We start from the raw sequence: 16520 nt of genomic DNA, 5'->3' as shown, positions 1-16520 counted from the left end.
TGAGATAGGCGAAATCCCCTTGAAACTTATTTCTCGCCTTTTCTTGTCCGCGTAGCTCTTCTGTCGGGACTGAGCTGCTTTCAATTTTCTCGCGGATCTCGCTACCTTTTCTTCTGCCTCTTTTATAGTGCGGGTCCCACTAGTGCACGTTCTCCAACTTCCGACCACATCAAGGGAGTTTTGCACTTTCTTCCATAGAGGGCTTCGAATGGCGACATGCCCAGGCTGGCTTGGTAACTATTGTTGTACGAGAACTCCGCATAGGGCAGACTCTGTCCCAATCATTTCCATAGGTCAGGACACATGCTCTCAGCATATCTTCCATGATCTGATTCACCCTCTCGGTTTGACCATCCGTCTGTGGGTGGTATGCGGAGCTAAAATCTAACTTAGTGCCCATGGCTTTATGTAGGCTTTTCCAAAACCTAGATGTAAATTGGGTCCCTCTATCCGAGACGATTCTGCTGGGCTCCATGTAATTTCACTATATTTTCCACGTAAAGTTTTGCCAGCTTTTCTCCGCCATAAGTGGTCCTTACGGTATGAAATGTGCTGATTTAGTGAGTCGATCCACAATTACCCATATGGAAATCGTGTCCCTTTTGTGTTCGGGGTGTCCCACTACAAAGTCCATCCCTATCTCATCCCCACTTCCACACCGGAATAGGCAAGGGTTGCAATAATCCTGCGGGCTTTTGATGCTCGGCCTTTATCCTTTGACAAGTGTCACAATGAGCCACGAATCTTGCAATATCCGCCTTCATTCCATTCCACCAATATTTTTGCTTTATGTCCATATACATCCTGGTGGATCCTGGATGGGATGGAGTAGGCTGAGTTATGGGCTTCGTCCATGATTACTTGCCGGTAGTCTCCATTCTGGGGTACGCAAATCCTATTCTCGTACCACAACGTCCCCTTATCGTCCACTCTAAAACCTGGTGCTTTGTTTTCTCCAGTTTGCTTGCAGATCTTTACTAGCTCTTGATCCGAGTTTTGAGCTTCTCTAATTTTATCCTCTAATGTTGGTTGGACGTTCAGCACATGGCTGGAACCTCGCGGAACAATGTGCACGTTTAATCGTGCCATTTCTACGCGCAGATTGTCATCCTTGGGTCCATAGGATCTCCGGCTTAAGGCGTCGGCTACCACATTCGCCTTTCCGGGGTGATACTGAATTTCCAAATTATAGTCCTTGACCAACTCCAACCATCTTCTTTGCCTTAAATTTAAATCCGGCTGGGTAAAGATATACTTCAGACTCTTGTGGTCGGTGTAAACCTCACACTTATTCCCGATCAGGTAATGTCTCCAAATCTTAAGGGCATGCACTACGGCTGCTAGTTCCAAATCATGGGTCGGATAATTCTGCTCATGAGTCTTGAGTTGGCGGGAGGCATATGCAACGACTTTCCCGTTTTGCATCAGTACGCACCCTAATCCTTGTCGGGATGCGTCACAATAAATGACAAAGTCCCGATGGATGTCCGGTAGAGTCAGCACTGGGGCGGTTGTCAACCTTCGTTTCAACTCTTGAAAACTTCTTTCACAACTTTCCGTCCAGGCGAACTTCTTCTCTTTCTTAAGAAGTTCCGTCATGGGTCGGGCTATCTTGGAGAATCCCTCGATAAATCTCCGATAGTACCCGGCTAACCCAAGGAAACTCCTGATTTCACTGACGTTAGTTGGTCGCTGCCAATTGGAAACGGCTTCGACCTTCTCTGGGTCCACTGCTACGCCTTCCGTAGTCAGAATGTGACCAAGAAAGCTACTCTCTCCAGCCAGAATTCGCACTTGCTGAACTTGGATATAACCTATGTGCCCTCAACTTTTCCAATACTACCCGCAGATGTTGCTCATGTTCCTGAATACTCTTAGAGTAGATAAGTATGTCGTCGATAAAGACTACGACAAACTTATCCAACTCGTCCATAAATACTTTGTTCATGAGGTTCATAAAATAGGCAGGGGCATTGGTTAGTCCGAAGGACATTACAGTGAACTCAAACTGCCCGTAGCGGGTGACAAAAGCCGTTTTGGGGATGTCGCTTTCTCTAATCTTGAGCTGGAAATACCCTGACCTTAGATCGATCTTGGAAAAGTACTTGGCTCCCTTTAGCTGATCGAACAGGTCATCAATCCTGGGAAGAGGTACTTGTTCTTAATGGTAACCTCATTCAGTGCCCGGTAATCTACACATAACCTCATACTCCCATCCTTCTTTTTGACAAATAGCACTGGGGCTCCCCATGGCGACGAGCTTGGTCTGATGAAGCCAATTCGCTGTAGTTCTTCTAGTTGTTTCTTTAATTCTGTTAGCTCAGAAGCCGCCATCCTATAGGGTCTCTTGGCTATCGGAGAGGTTCCGGGAATAAGGTCTATGATGAATTCTATATCCCTGTCCGGCGGCATACCGGGAAGCTCTTCGGGGAACACGTCTGGGTATTCATTTACTACCGGGACTCCTTCTAAGGGCTTGGCTTCCATGCTAAACATCATTGGGTCAAACTTACTATCTCGGGTATGGCAGATCACTTGTATTCCTTCGGGGTTTGTCAGTTGTACCACTTTGTCAGTGCAGCCTATGAGACCATTGTGTCGGCTTAACCAATCCATTCCAAGGATCACGTCTATTCCCCCAGGCTTAAGTACTACCAAATCTGCTAGAAAGTCTACCCCACTTAAATTGATCCTTACCCGTGGACAACCTAGTTGACACTTGATGCCGCCTCCAGGCGTCCGGGTTAATAGGGGTGTTTTTAGTAGTACTGTAGGTATTTTGTGTTTCTCCACATAACTTGAGGATATAAACGAGTGTGATGCTCCAGAATCAAATAATACTGTCGCCAGAGCCGAGTTGACTAGGTACTCACCGAGCACTACGCCTTGGGCCTCTTGAGCCTCCTGCGCGTCGATGTGGTTGACGCGGGCTCGTCCAAATGATTGCTGCTTCATCTGCTGGCTGCCGTCGTTGTTGCGGACGGCCACTCGGTTCGCACCGGTCAGGGCTGGTCTGGGCCCATTCACCGTGTTGGAGAAGGCTGACGTGGCCGGCTTATTCTTGGCGTAGGGGCAATTGGCGATGAAGTGCCCCGTCTCACGGCAGTTGAAACAGGCCCTAACATTGTTGTTGTCGGAGGCGGCCAGACTTGTGTTGTTCTGCGGGGCCCTCATGGTATTCTGACTCTTAGGCTGTGCTTCAGGGGCCCGTGTTCCCGTCACTTGGGACTGAGTCCTATACTGCATTGGGGCCTGGGATCTCGGTGCAGTGTAGTTGGAGTTCCTCGACTTTTGGAAGCGGTCCTGTTGGCGAGCCTTACTTTCCAGGAATTTGCGCTTATTATCCTTCCTCTCTTCGGCCTTGGCTCTTTCTGTGAGGATGGCCTTGTTCATCAGGGTGTTGAAGTCCGGATAGATCTGGGGAGTAAGCAAGGTCCGGAGCTCTGGGCTTAACCCTTTCTTGAACATGTCTTGCTTTTTGTCGTCGTCGTTCACCTCTTCCGGCGCGTATCGGGCCAATTCTATGAACCGGTGGGTGTATTCTTCCACCGTCATACTCCCTTGTTGTAGTGCGCGGAACTCATCCGCCTTGCGCTTCATGGTGGCAGACGGAATGTGGTAGCGGCGGAATTCCCTTACGAATTCTCCCCAGGTGATGGTAGAGGCATCTTCGGCTGCGGCACAATAGTTTTCCCACCAGGATAATGCTGTTCCGGTGAGCTGGTGGGCTGCCAGAAGGACTTTATCCCGGTCCTGGCATTCGAATGGTTCGAGCTTCCTCTGAATTACTCGCAACCAGTCGTCGGCATCCAACGGGTTGCAGGATCCGGCGAAGGTAGGTGGCTTGGTCCTTAGGAAGGCTGTCAGCTTGTCGTTCATATTCTGCCCTCGTGGCTGCCGGTTAATGAGGGCATTCGCCAGTGTCTCCAGAATGAGGGTCTGGTTATGGATTATCTGCGCCAGGTCTCCGAGGGGTGGGGGTGGTGGTAGTTGTTCTCCTTCTTGACTTCCCCCTCGGTTCTGGCTTACTTCTTGTTCTCCTTGGGGAAGATCTTGTTCAACGGGGTGTGCTCCGACACTAGCGGCTACGGGGTTCCGGCCACGGGAGGCCCTCGCAACGTTCCGGGGGGTCACCTGTTGATTGGGTAAATTAGGGTTACGATTATGTGATGTTTAAGTTGTTTAATTCGTAAATAGGGCAGAATCTACCTTCTGCCTGTATTCATATAAATAATCAGCACACAACAAACCAGCACACAACATCACAAACAACAAGTACGAACCATTTTATTACTGCGAGGGGGTACAACTTAGGGTAAGGCTAGGCCTCGCGCTACTCATCCAGGGTCTTGTCTTAAGGGTACGGCGTAAACAGAAAGGCTGGGGAGGGCATCACCGGGATGGCGTCAGTCACTCTACTTGCGTGGTGTGTCTTGGACAGGGTGAGAGGTTCTCGCTCGCCGTCTTCTGGGTTCCCATCGGTCAGGGGCTGCATTGCAGCATCCCCTTCGTCGGCGGCAGCAGAACTTTCAGGATTCTCGGGTGGGGCTCGTGTGCTCCCAAAGAGTGATCCCCACCCTATGACGGGTGTCCCGAGTAAAACGTGGTCTTCCCCTATCGCCGGGACTGGTGTTCCACTTTGGGTCCAATCTTGCATACGCCGGTCTCGGGCCTGCCTGAGGCTCTCTTGGGCGACTGCTTCGCTACTGACCGCGGCTGCGGCTCTCGCCTCGGCATGGGCGGCTCGGATCTGCTGTATCCTCACCGCGAGCTCTGCTTGCTCGGCTCGGTGAGTCTGCTCCCTCAGAAGGTTGGCTTGCTCGTCAAAGAGTTGGTCCAGGGCAGCTAGGTAAGTAGCCACTTGGTATAGGGGGCCTTCTTCGTGGCGACGTCGCTCCAGGTTTCTCATGCGCGCTTCCCAGACTGGGGTTCTGATGGCCGGCGGAAAGAACTTTGCTGGTGTGGGGGCGAGGTGTTCTTCAAAAATCCGGCACAAGTAACGGAGTGCTTTCCTGATGGCCAAGGGGTAGGTGTCTTGGTGTCTAAACCCTGTGGCGGTCGCCCGCCAGGGCTGGATGTCGGGGTAGCGGTTGCTCCTGGCGATGACCAGGATCACCCTGCAGCGGAGGGTACCATGGTGCTCGTACTCTCGGCTGTAGTACCTTGGGCGCTCTGTAACGCCAAGGTCCTCCAGGGTGTTGATCAAAAGGCTGGGGAATCCAGGTGCAGCTTGGCAATCGCCCTGGGTCCATCCTTCCTCAGCCATCTGAAACAGAAGCAGGGTAAACAACCTGGTACAGGTGCAAAAACGAGTAGATGATATTTATTATTACAACGAGGGTGGTACAGTTTTCATGGATACGTGGTCATTAGGGTAGGGTTTTTGCTAGGGGTGCTAATCCTATCATGGGGATTCTTCCTCGGTCCTGATAGAGCGCTTCTTTATTGGAAGGAACCGATCCATCTCGTTTTCGGTCTGAGTACCCTTGTCCCAATGGGTCTCCATGGGTTCTTCTTCTTCTTCTTCGATCCATCCACCTATTCCGTTGCGGTTCTCGTATTCTTGCATCTGGGCTTGGAGGGCGGCTAAGGAATACTCGGCGCTTGCGGCTCTTGTCCGTTGTTCCTCCAGTTCCTGGGTTAACTTTTCAATCCCATGGATTAGCTGCTTCAGTTGTGCCGCCTGTTCGCGGTAGAGTGCATCCAAGCCAGTGAGGTAGATGGACAGGTGGGAAACCGTGTCTTCCAGGTCTTCTTCTTCTCGTCCAAGTCCCCTCATTCGGGCAATCCAAGTGCGCCCTCTTCCCTCAGCGGGTGGGAAAAATCCCATAGGAGTCCGCTGGAGGTGGTGCCTAAAGAGCACACGCAGCCGGCGCAGGGCTTTACGGGAGGCCTTTCGGTAGGTGTCGGGGAAGCGGAAACCAGTGGTGGAGATGAACCAAGGGTCCACATCAGGGTAGCGGGTGCTTCTCTCCACAAAAACCATTATGTCGCACCGAAGGGTGCCTCCTGCGATGTACTCACGGTAGGCATACTCCGGTGGTTCCATAATCCCAACGCGTTCCAGGCTGAGCAATAGCAACTTGGGGAGGCCGGGCTCTGCGTGGCAGATTCCGCTAACCCATCCATTGCCAGCCATCTGGAACAAGGCAAAAAAACCAGTGGTGAGTGTTTGTGCAGAAAATTTCTAAATCGGAACAAGTTCTAGGGCTTGAAAAGGGGTCTCGCTCCTAAGGTCACGTCCTACGGCCAGCCTACGGCTCTGATACCACCTGAAGCGTCCTCCCCATCAGGGAAGACTTAAAAGTGTTACTTTATCAGTCCCAGGAGGCTGATAACACTTTTATTACATCAGATGGTTCATCACCGTACAACTCTTCGCGGTAATGGGCAGTGAAGCGCCACTATCGCGAGGATTACAACAAAAACCCATACTACTACACTAACTACGAACAGGGGATCATCAGAGTCTTGCGCCATGCGGAGCTCCAACGGTGACCTCACCCACAGGCAAGACTGGGTGCAGGACGGGACCCTACTCGTCGTTCTCGGGAATGTAGTCGGGATCCTCCACTGTAAAGTAAGAACGGGGTGAGTACAAACGTACTCAGCAAGTCCAATCACACCCACGGGGGGGGTTATAACAGAATTAGATGCACAGGATAATTCAAGGATAAAGTTACGGTTCTTTTGCGGGAACACAATTATATGCAAGGGTTCGTTTTAAAAGCATTTTTCAAAACAAGTTTTCAAGTGTCTAAGATCACATGATGTCGATCCTCACGGATCCAAGTTTCAAGCCGCTACCGGACTTCCCGTCCGTCGTAGTACACAGCACCATTGCCGGATACTTTTCAAACAACTCACACCAGTTCAACCATTTCCCAGAGAGAAACACTAGTTATGTGACCACACCGTAACTTGCCCAGTACCGTGGGCACGGCTATTCGAATAGATTTTAACTCTGCAGAGGTGTGCAACTTTACCCACAGGTGGGGTACCACAGCACGAACACCTTAGTGCCGGTGCAGATCCCAACAAAGCCATTACCCACCTTAGCTAGACCTGACTAGCCATCACGGGATCCACCAAGGGGTCACTCAACCTATCTCCGAGGTTTAACCAGGGCATAAGTCACACAGAGCTTATCCCTTCTCCTTGATCACCCGTCGCTCTCAGCTCTCCTGATGGCTATCAGACTAACTAGTGGGATTTATGCTAAGCCGTTGCCCATACAACGGTCAAGTGGTTCGCACGACAAGAAGCTAGGTGAGATGTCACATCAACTCGGTCCTTAGGGGTGACAAGATGGATATCTCCCTTCCACGCTCAACCACACAGGTACGAGCACACCATCGGCAATTCACACAGAAATGCCATCCATCCCGTCTAACTCGCTTTTCAAAACCACATGTTATCCCTTCCCACACACACGCATTTTCTTTTATAAATCAGGCGGTCAAAGTATGAGTATTTCAAACAAGGATGGCTATCCTACCAGGTTTCCAGCACGCAAATCCATGCAATTTTATAAAACAGGCCACTGGGTTGTGTTTATAAAAACTAGGACAGAAACATGCATCAAAGGGCGGAATTGAACTTGCCATCGTCAAACCCTTGCGGAAAGTCCTGATCGAAGCACTGTCCTTCGGGTTCGGGGTCGCAGAACTGATCCTCAGTTGCTCGGTCGCAGTCGGGAACCTCGTCGTTCACTCCGTGTCCTACGACGCAAACAAACAGACACACGATCAAGCGAAGGAACTAAAAGCTTTTATCGTTGAGCTTGAATCGGAAATAATTTAGTTACGGAGTTAGGGATAATATTTTTGGGTGATTTTTGTATGGCGTGCTTAGAACTATGCTAGAAAGGGCGTGGTAAAATTTTGGGTCGATCGGAGGTCGTTTCGCACATAAAATGACGAGGTAAAGGAAGGTCTATGGGCTAAACAGGGTTACCGGGGCTTATTCGTAAGTTTCCCTAAAAAGGGAAGGGCTTATTTGTAAATCCTAGAAATGTTAGGGGGCAGTGAAAAGTGTGAGGGGCCTATTTGGAAATAAAATTACATAGTGGGGGGGACTTAGTTTGAAAGAAATAAAATAACAGGGGCTTTTCTGCAATGCATACAAGGGTGGAGGGGCTCTTAACTAAATGGAAAGGAAAGGGGGGGGCTAAGGGCAAAATTGCCCCTTCTTCTTCCTCCCCTCACCCGTGAAACAGAGGAGGGAGAGGGAGCTCGGGCCGGCCCCAAATCCGGCGGCCTAGGGGCTCGGGCGGCTCGGGCACATGGGGGAAAAGGGAGAGGGGAGCGAGGGGGTCCCGTTCCTACCCTCTCCTTGGGCGGGGGCGGCGCGTAGCGGCGGGCCGGCGTGGGGCAGGCGGCGGCGGCCGTGCGGTTCGGGTGGCGGCGGTCTGGGCGCGGGAGAGGAGGTAGGCAGGGGCGGCACAGCTTGTGGGGAGCGGGGGGCTGCGGCCGGGCCTATTTATAGGCGGCCGGCGGTAGGGGAAGGGGTGGCCGGCGGAGCGGCTCCACGGGCGGCCATTAATGGCGCCCGTGGCTTGCGGCGGGGGTGCGGCGAGGCCGGGCGTGCACGTGGGGGGCCGGGCTGGCACTGCGCAACACAGGGGGCGGCGCGGGCGGCAAGGCGGGGCGCGGCAGCGGCACAGCGGCGGGGGCGCGGCGAGGCCGGGGCGCCAGCGGCGGTGGCGTGCGCGAGCGCGCGTGCGCGTGGAGCGCGTGCGCGCGGTCCGGCGGCGCGGCCGTGTACGGCGGCGTGCGCGCACAGGGGTGCACGCGCGCGCGCTTGGGCACGGGCAGCCGGGCACAGAGCGGGGCCAGCGCGCGGGGAGGGGGTTCGGGCGTGCGCTTGCGCGTGGGGGGGGGAGGGCCGTGGTGCTCGGCCAGGGGGAGGAGGCGTGCGGCCTCGGGGTAGGAAAGCCAGGAAAGAAAGAGAGAAGGAAGAAGAGGAGAAGAAAGAAGAAAGGAAAAGAAGGAAAAGGAAAAAAAGAGAAGAAATGGGAGAGGGAAGAAAAGGAGAGAGAAAGAGAAAAGAGAGGAGGCGCGTGCCGGCGCCGGTCGCGGCGGCGACCGCGGCCGGTCGGCCACGCGCGCGCGGAATCCGCGCTCTGCGCGGGAAGTGACTTGCGCCGGCGCTATTCGCGGCGGTGACCGCGCGCGGACGGCAGGCCTCCGGGCGGCGCGGGATGGGAAAACGATACGTTCAGGGGTTAGGGCTAGGGTTTGACGACGAGTGGTTTTTAATCGAAACCTTCTAACGCATGATTTGACTTGGTAAATTTTTAGGGCGTCACAGCGGGGCACCGGCACCCCGGGCCCGCGGCACGACGGCGGCGGCGGAGGGCGACGGCGTTCGCGGGAGTGAGCAGCGGCGCGACGGGCTCCTGCAAGAAAAGTGGCACGGCGGCCGGAGGGGAGCGGGGGTCCCTAAGGCTCCTACAGAGGGCTCATCGGCTCGGCCGGCAGCAGCGGGGAAGGGAAAAAGGGCGGCGGCCGTGGTGCTCACCGGCGGGCTGAGGAAGAGGGGACTTGGGGCTGCGGAGAGGCGAGGCAGGTGGGTTGATGCCGTGCAGGGTGAGCAGCAACGTCGACGTGGACGATCGGGGCGCCGGCTCGGTGAAGCTCCGGTGCGGCGGCGGTGTCCTCCTCCTCGCGCAGCTCTGGGCGGCGGCGTCCTCCGGGCTCCTCTCCTCCTTCTCCTCCTCTCCCTTCACTTCTCCTCGGGTGCGACGGCGGATTGGGGAAAATGGCGCAGGTGTTTAGGGTTCCGGGGTGGTGGCCGAGGGCTTCTTATGGGGCGGTCCTAGGGCTTGGGACCGGCGGCGGCTGGGCTTTTGGGCGTCCGTGCCGGGACGCGTGGCGGCTCCATGGCGCGGCTAGGGTTAGGGCTCGGCTGCGCGGGCGGCCGAGGCGCGGGGGAAAAAGGGGAGCGCGCGCGGGCGGTTGCGGCGGCTGTCGCGGAGCGGGGACAGGGGAGCGCGGCTGCCAGGTGACGCAAGGGGAGCGGGGCCGCGGCCGGGGGAGAAAGGAGAAAAGGGAGCGGGCGGTTGCGGCTCCTGTCGCGACGCGGGAGCGGCGGCGACGCGGGGCGGAGCGACGCGAGCCAGGAGAGGGCGCGGGCGAGAGGAAGGGGAAAGCTGACGGGTGGGTCCCGCCCGTCAGCTGCCCCGGGCGAAGGAAGAGGGAGAGAGCGAAATGCTTCGCGGTATGGGCTGGGCCGGCTCACGTGGGCTGGTTCGCGCGCGGGGAAAGAAGAGAGAAGGCAGATGGGCTCGGGTTGCGTGGGCTGGTGGCCCATGGGGGTATTTAGGGTTTAGAAGTTTAGATTTGAATTTGAATGCCCATTCCAAATTCAAATCTCACACAAAGAAATCAAACAAATTCGAAAATCCAATTCAAGTAAGATGCAATAGCTATTCAAATCTAGTCCATTCACAAAAATTTTTGAAATCCCCAAATTTTGTTAAACAATCTCTATAATTTCTAACATGGAATATTACAGACTCCCCCCCTCACAAGAATCTCGTCCCCGAGATTAAAGGTTTACCTGGTCCTCGAAAAGGTGTGGGTATTTCTCTTTCAGATCGGACTCCTTCTCCCAAGTGGCTTCCCGTTCAGTGTGATTATTCTAGAGAACCTTGCAATAGGGAATGGAGGTCCTCCTAGTCTCTTTATCTGCCCGGGCTAGAATCTTCACGGGGTACTCAACATACTCAAGCGTTTCCTGCAAGTCCACTGCCTCTGGGGGTATTGTCTCATCCGGTACCCGCAAGCATTTGCGTAACTGGGATACGTGGAAAACTGGATGCACTCCAGCAAGCTCTTCTGGTAGCTTTAGTTTGTACGCCAAACCTCCGATCCTTTGAATGATCGGATACGGTCCAACGAACCTCGGGGCTAGCTTCCCGTTGACATGAAACCTCTTGGTACCTCGGAGTGGTGACACCTTCAGGTATACGTGGTCTCCGACCTCGAACGAGAGGTCTCTCCTCCTCTTGTCGGCGTAGCTCTTCTGTCTGCTCTGCGCTATTTTCAGGTTCTCCCTGATCTTGGCGACATTCTCCTCAGCCTCTAATATAGAGTCTGGACCAAAATACGATCTCTCTCCGGTTTCTGACCACATCAGCGGTGTTCTGCATTTTCTGCCATAAAGTGCCTCGAAAGGTGACATTCGCAAACTGGCCTGATGGCTGTTGTTGTACGTGAACTCAGCATAGGGCAAACTCTTCTCCCAATCACTCCCGTAGGCTAGCACACATGCTCTAAGCAAGTCCTCGAGTATCTGGTTCACTCTCTCGGTCTGCCCGTCGGTTTGGGGGTGAAAGGCGGTGCTGTAATCTAGCTGAGTCCCTAGGGATTTGTGCAAACTCTGCCAGAATTTTGCGGTGAATTGAGGGCCTCGATCTGATACTATGCTTCGTGGTGCCCCGTGGAGTTTCAGAATGTTCTCTATGTACAGTTCGGATAGTCGGCTCACGGGGTACGTGGTCTTGACGGGGATAAAATGTGCCACTTTGGTTAGGCGATCAACGATTACCCAAATGGAGTCATTGCCCTTCAGAGTCCGGGGTAACCCTGTTATGAAGTCCATGCAGATATCGTCCCACTTCCATACGGGAATGTCAAGTGGTTTCAGCAAACCGGCAGGGCGCTGGTGTTCTGCCTTGACTCTTCTACAAATGTCACACTTAGCCACGAACTCGGCTATGTCCGTTCTCATGTCGTTCCACCAGAAACGGTCCTTCAGGTCTTGGTACATCTTCGTACATCCTGGGTGTATGGCGTACTTGGAGTTATGCGCTTCATCCAGAATCTCGGCACGGATCCCTTGATCCTGGGGTACGCATATGCGATCTTTCAGCCATATGGTTCCTTGGTCGTCGACCCGGTAGTCGGTCGCTTTCCCGTCTCGCATTGCTCGCTTGAGCTTCTGAAGTTCCGGGCATCGTCGCTGTGCTTGCCTGATTCGATCTTCCAGATCGTACTTGACTGTCATTGTGTTCAGGTGCCCTTGTTCTACTATTTCTAACTTCAGTCTCTCGAGTTCATCGCACAGAGCAGACTGTTCCTCTCGAACTAGCAGATTGCTGCAATAGAGCTTCCTGCTCAAGGCGTCCGCTACGACGTTAGCCTTGCCGGGGTGATACTGAATGTTCAGGTCGTAGTCCTTGATCAGCTCTAACCATCTCCTCTGTCTCATATTCAGCTCTGCCTGAGTAAAGAAATACTTTAGGCTCTTGTGGTCGGTATAGATATCGCACTTGTTGCCAATAAGGTAGTGCCTCCAAATCTTCAAGGCGTGCACAACAGCTGCGAGTTCAAGGTCGTGGGTAGGGTAGTTCTCTTCGTGTTTCCGCAACTGCCGGGAGGCATACGCCACAACTTTGCCATCTTGCATCAGCACACAACCCAAGCCTTGACGAGAAGCGTCACAATAGACTACGAAGTCCTTCCGGATGTCCGGAAGAGTGAGAACTGGAGTGGTTGTAAGTCGGGACTTGAGCTCTTGAAAGCTGGCTTCGCACTTGGGTGACCATACGAACGGCACGTTGCTCTTGAGTAGCTCGGTCATGGGCTTGGCAATCTTGGAAAAGTTCTCGATGAATCGCCGGTAGTAACCTGCCAAACCCAGGAAGCTTCGGATGTCGGTAACGCTCTTCGGCTGTTGCCACTCGGACACTGCTTCGATCTTCTCGGGATCTACGGCAACCCCGTCTGCAGTTAACACGTGGCCTAGGAAAGCAACCTTCTCTAGCCAAAACTCGCATTTGCTGAACTTAGCATACAGCTGGTTCTGTCTTAACCTCTCGAGTACTACCCTCAGGTGCTCAGCGTGTTCTTCGGTTGTCTCGGAGTAGACTAAGATGTCGTCGATGAAGACTACGACGAACTTATCCAGTTCCTCCATGAACACCTTGTTCATCATGTTCATAAAGTAGGCGGGTGCGTTGGTCAGTCCGAAAGATACTACGGTGAACTCGTACTGGCCATACCTGGTCACGAACGCTGTCTTCGGGATATCGCTTTCCCGAATCTTCATCTGATGGTATCCGGATCTCAGATCGATCTTGCTGAAGAATTTGGCCTTTCTCAACTGGTCAAGCAGATCATCGATTCTGGGCAACGGGTACTTGTTCTTAATGGTCACGGCGTTCAGCGATCGGTAGTCGATGCATAGCCTCATGGTTCCGTCCTTCTTCCTTACGAACAACACGGGTGATCCCCATGGCGATGCACTGGGCCTGATGTATTGTTTATCCAGCAGATCCTTCAACTGATTCTTCAACTCGGTGAGTTCTTCCGCAGACATGCGGTAGGGTCGCTTCGCGATCGGTGCCGTCCCTAGCACGAGGTCAATCACGAACTCGACATCCCTGTCCGGTGGTAGGCCTGGCAGCTCCTCGGGAAACACATCAGGATACTCGCAAATTACCGGTACATCTTCGAGTGTCCGCTTCTCCAAGCTGTTCAAATTGTACACCTGAGGTACATCTCGGGACTTCAACGGTTCCACTTCGACCTTCTTCCCACTAGGGTGTTCCAGGGTCACCAATCTGGGTGAGCAAGAGATGACACCCTTATGTGCTGTCAACCAATCCATTCCCAAAATAACATCTATCCCTTCTGACGGCAGTACTGTCAGGTCAGCTGTGAATGGCAGTCCCTGAATCATGATCTTCACTCCTTTACATGCTAATGTGCACCTATGATCCCCCAGCGGGGAGCTAGTGATGATAGGATGGCTTCTCGGGGTCATCGGTAGGGATTTTTGTGCAACACACTTAGAAGAGATGTAGGAGCAAGTGGCTCCAGAGTCAAATAACACCAAGGCTTTAGAGCCGTTGATAAGATACTCACCTGTCACGACGTCGGGGGCATCCCGGGCTTCCTCCTCAGTCAGGTGGGTGAGGCGGCCACGGTCTGCGGAGCGCGGAGCTTGAGCGGGCCTGCCGGTGGAGCCAGGCGCGCGAGCTGGGGTCGAGGTCTTCTTCTCGGGGCACTCATAGGACTTGTGGCCCGGTTTGTTGTAGGTGAAGCAAACAAACGGCGTCGAGCCACTGTTGGTCCTCTGTGCCGGCTGCTGGCGGTGGTAGTTGCCTCCTCCCTGGTTCTGTCCTCCGTGGGTCCTGTTGCTGGAGTAGTGGTTGCCTCCTCCCCCGAAGCTCCTGCTCGGCTGACTGGAGCCAGGACGGAAACCGCTCCTCGGTGGCAGAGGTGGCGCGTTCCTTGTCTTCTGGAAGGGCCGGTCTCGTACCTGGTGGTCAGTCTGGCGCTTCTTGTTGCGCTGACGGTCCTCCCATCCTAGTCTCTCCCTCTCCACAGCAATGGCACGGTTGACCAAGCTGCGAAGGGATGGGTACTCGCATCCCGTCACGATCTGACGGATGCCGTGGTGCAGTCCTCGAAGAAACCAGAACTGTTTCTTCTCCTCGGTGTTGGTGTCATCTGCAGCGTACCTCATCATCTTGGTGAAGTGACGCTCGTACTCCTCCACCCTCATCGTACCCTGGGTCATGGTACGGAACTCCTGAGCCTTCTGGATCATCACTTGCCGGGGCACGTGCTGCTCACGGAACGCCCTGGCAAACTCCTCCCACGAGATGTGTGCTGGGTCATGGTGGGAGTCGCAGTAACTGTCCCACCACGACTTGGCGGTACCCTCAAGCTGGTGGACAGCGAGTGCGACGCACTCCTCGTCGGTGCAGTTGGTGAGGTCCAACTTGGTCTCGATCACCCTCAGCCAGTCATCGGCTTCCAAGGGGTCCTCGGCGTAGCTGAAGGTCGGGGCTTTCAGGCGGATGAACCTCTCGATCTTGCGCTGGAGGTCCTCTTCGGGCGGGCCATGGCGGTTGGCCCCATGGTTCCTCTGGTCGACTGACTCGGCCAGGCGCTGAAGAAGCTGCGTCTGCCTGTCCATGATCTCTGCGAGTGTTGGCGGTGGTGGCGGTGGCTGCTGTGCTGGCTCAGCGTCGATCTCCTCATCGACCTCCTCCTCACCAGCTTCGTCTCCACGGCATGCCTCTCCAAAGGCGCGGGGTGCGGCACCCGCGGCAGGTCCCCTGCCTCTTCCACGCCCTGCTGCCGGGGCACGTGCTGGGGCAGCACGTCCGCGCCCATGGCCAAACGGGCGACCTCGTCCGCGTGCTTCGGCTGCGGCTTCCTCCTGGGCGGCTTGCTCGAAACGAGCCATCAAGCGATCAGACCTCCGGATCGACATTTCCTGTATCGGGTGAAGGGGGAAGTTCTCTTGCGTAAACGCCGGCACTCACCACCCAAAATAAAAGAATACACACATAGGCAAATATGCCAATTATCCGAGAAAAATGCAAGAATAAAGGCAATAATGTTTTAAAATGAGAATAATTATCGAACAAAATAATGCGAGAATGAAGAGTCATAACGTCCATCCATTCAGACATCAAACAGGCAGTACAAGGAATCACCGGTGTTATCTCGAGGTCAACACGAAAGCCTTCAAGATAACACCCCCAACTCACACTCTAAGAATACATCGTGAATGTTTACAAAAGAGTGGTGACTCCTATCGTGTCTACCTAGACTCGCGACATCATAGGACGCTAGCCGGAAACATGACATCGGCTCAAAACACGACTCATGAGAATCTCTCGCCGGAATGGACCATCGGCGGCTACCTACCTTACACCTACTCCTACCTAAGACACCAACTCACGCCCTAATAGAAGGTGACGCGTGGCTTCTTGTAGGTCAGCACGCGCTTGTACGCTTCTGGGTAGTCCTCCGGGAAGATGGCGTCGATGGCGGCGACGGCCTCCACCACCTCCTCGGTCTCGATCGCGGGCGGCATCTCCTCGTGGGGGCACAGGTGTAGGCGAAGCTCTGTGGGGATGAGCTTGAAATCCTCCTTCCTCACCAGGGGCTGTCTCTCCTCGGGTAGCTGATTCCTCAGCTCGTGGATCTCGTCGACGCGGATGGAGTCGGAAATCTCCCACGTCTGCAAGGCGCGTGCGGCCTTGTCGCGGAGGTATACGGCGGTGCGGGTCAGCAAGGCGATGTTCTTCTTGTTCCTCTCCAGCCAGGTCTCCAGCTCCTTCACCCGGTCCTCGGTCTTGGCCTCGAAGTAACCGTGCAGGGTCATGAAGTCCTGCTGGTCGTCCACCTGAGTCTGCAGCTGGCGGCACTCGGCCTCACTGTCGGTGGCTCGGTCTTTGAGCTTGCTGATGGTGTCGAGATAGTCCTTCTCCTTGAGCTTCCACTCGGCCTTCTCCTCCCGGAGCTTCTGGAGCTCGGTCTCGGTCTGGAGTAGCTTGGCTTCGGCGGCCGTCCTCAGCTGGGTCTCCGTCTGACGCATCAATTGCGCCTCCATGTAGTTCCTTTGGTTGCGACGGGCCTCTCTCTGAGCCGTGGTGTAGATCTGGTTCCACCCCTGAATCTCGTGCTGCAGGACGTAGATGTGCCTCACACTGTCGTAGAAACCCAGGTGTAGCTGATCGCTCTCCGAGGAGAGGTTCACAGCTAGGTGGT

Source organism: Panicum hallii, chromosome 4, assembly GCF_002211085.1.
Source record: "Panicum hallii strain FIL2 chromosome 4, PHallii_v3.1, whole genome shotgun sequence".
In the NCBI taxonomy this organism is placed as follows: domain Eukaryota; kingdom Viridiplantae; phylum Streptophyta; class Magnoliopsida; order Poales; family Poaceae; genus Panicum; species Panicum hallii.
The sequence above is the reverse complement of the archived record's forward strand: the minus strand, read 5'-3'. Positions refer to the sequence as shown.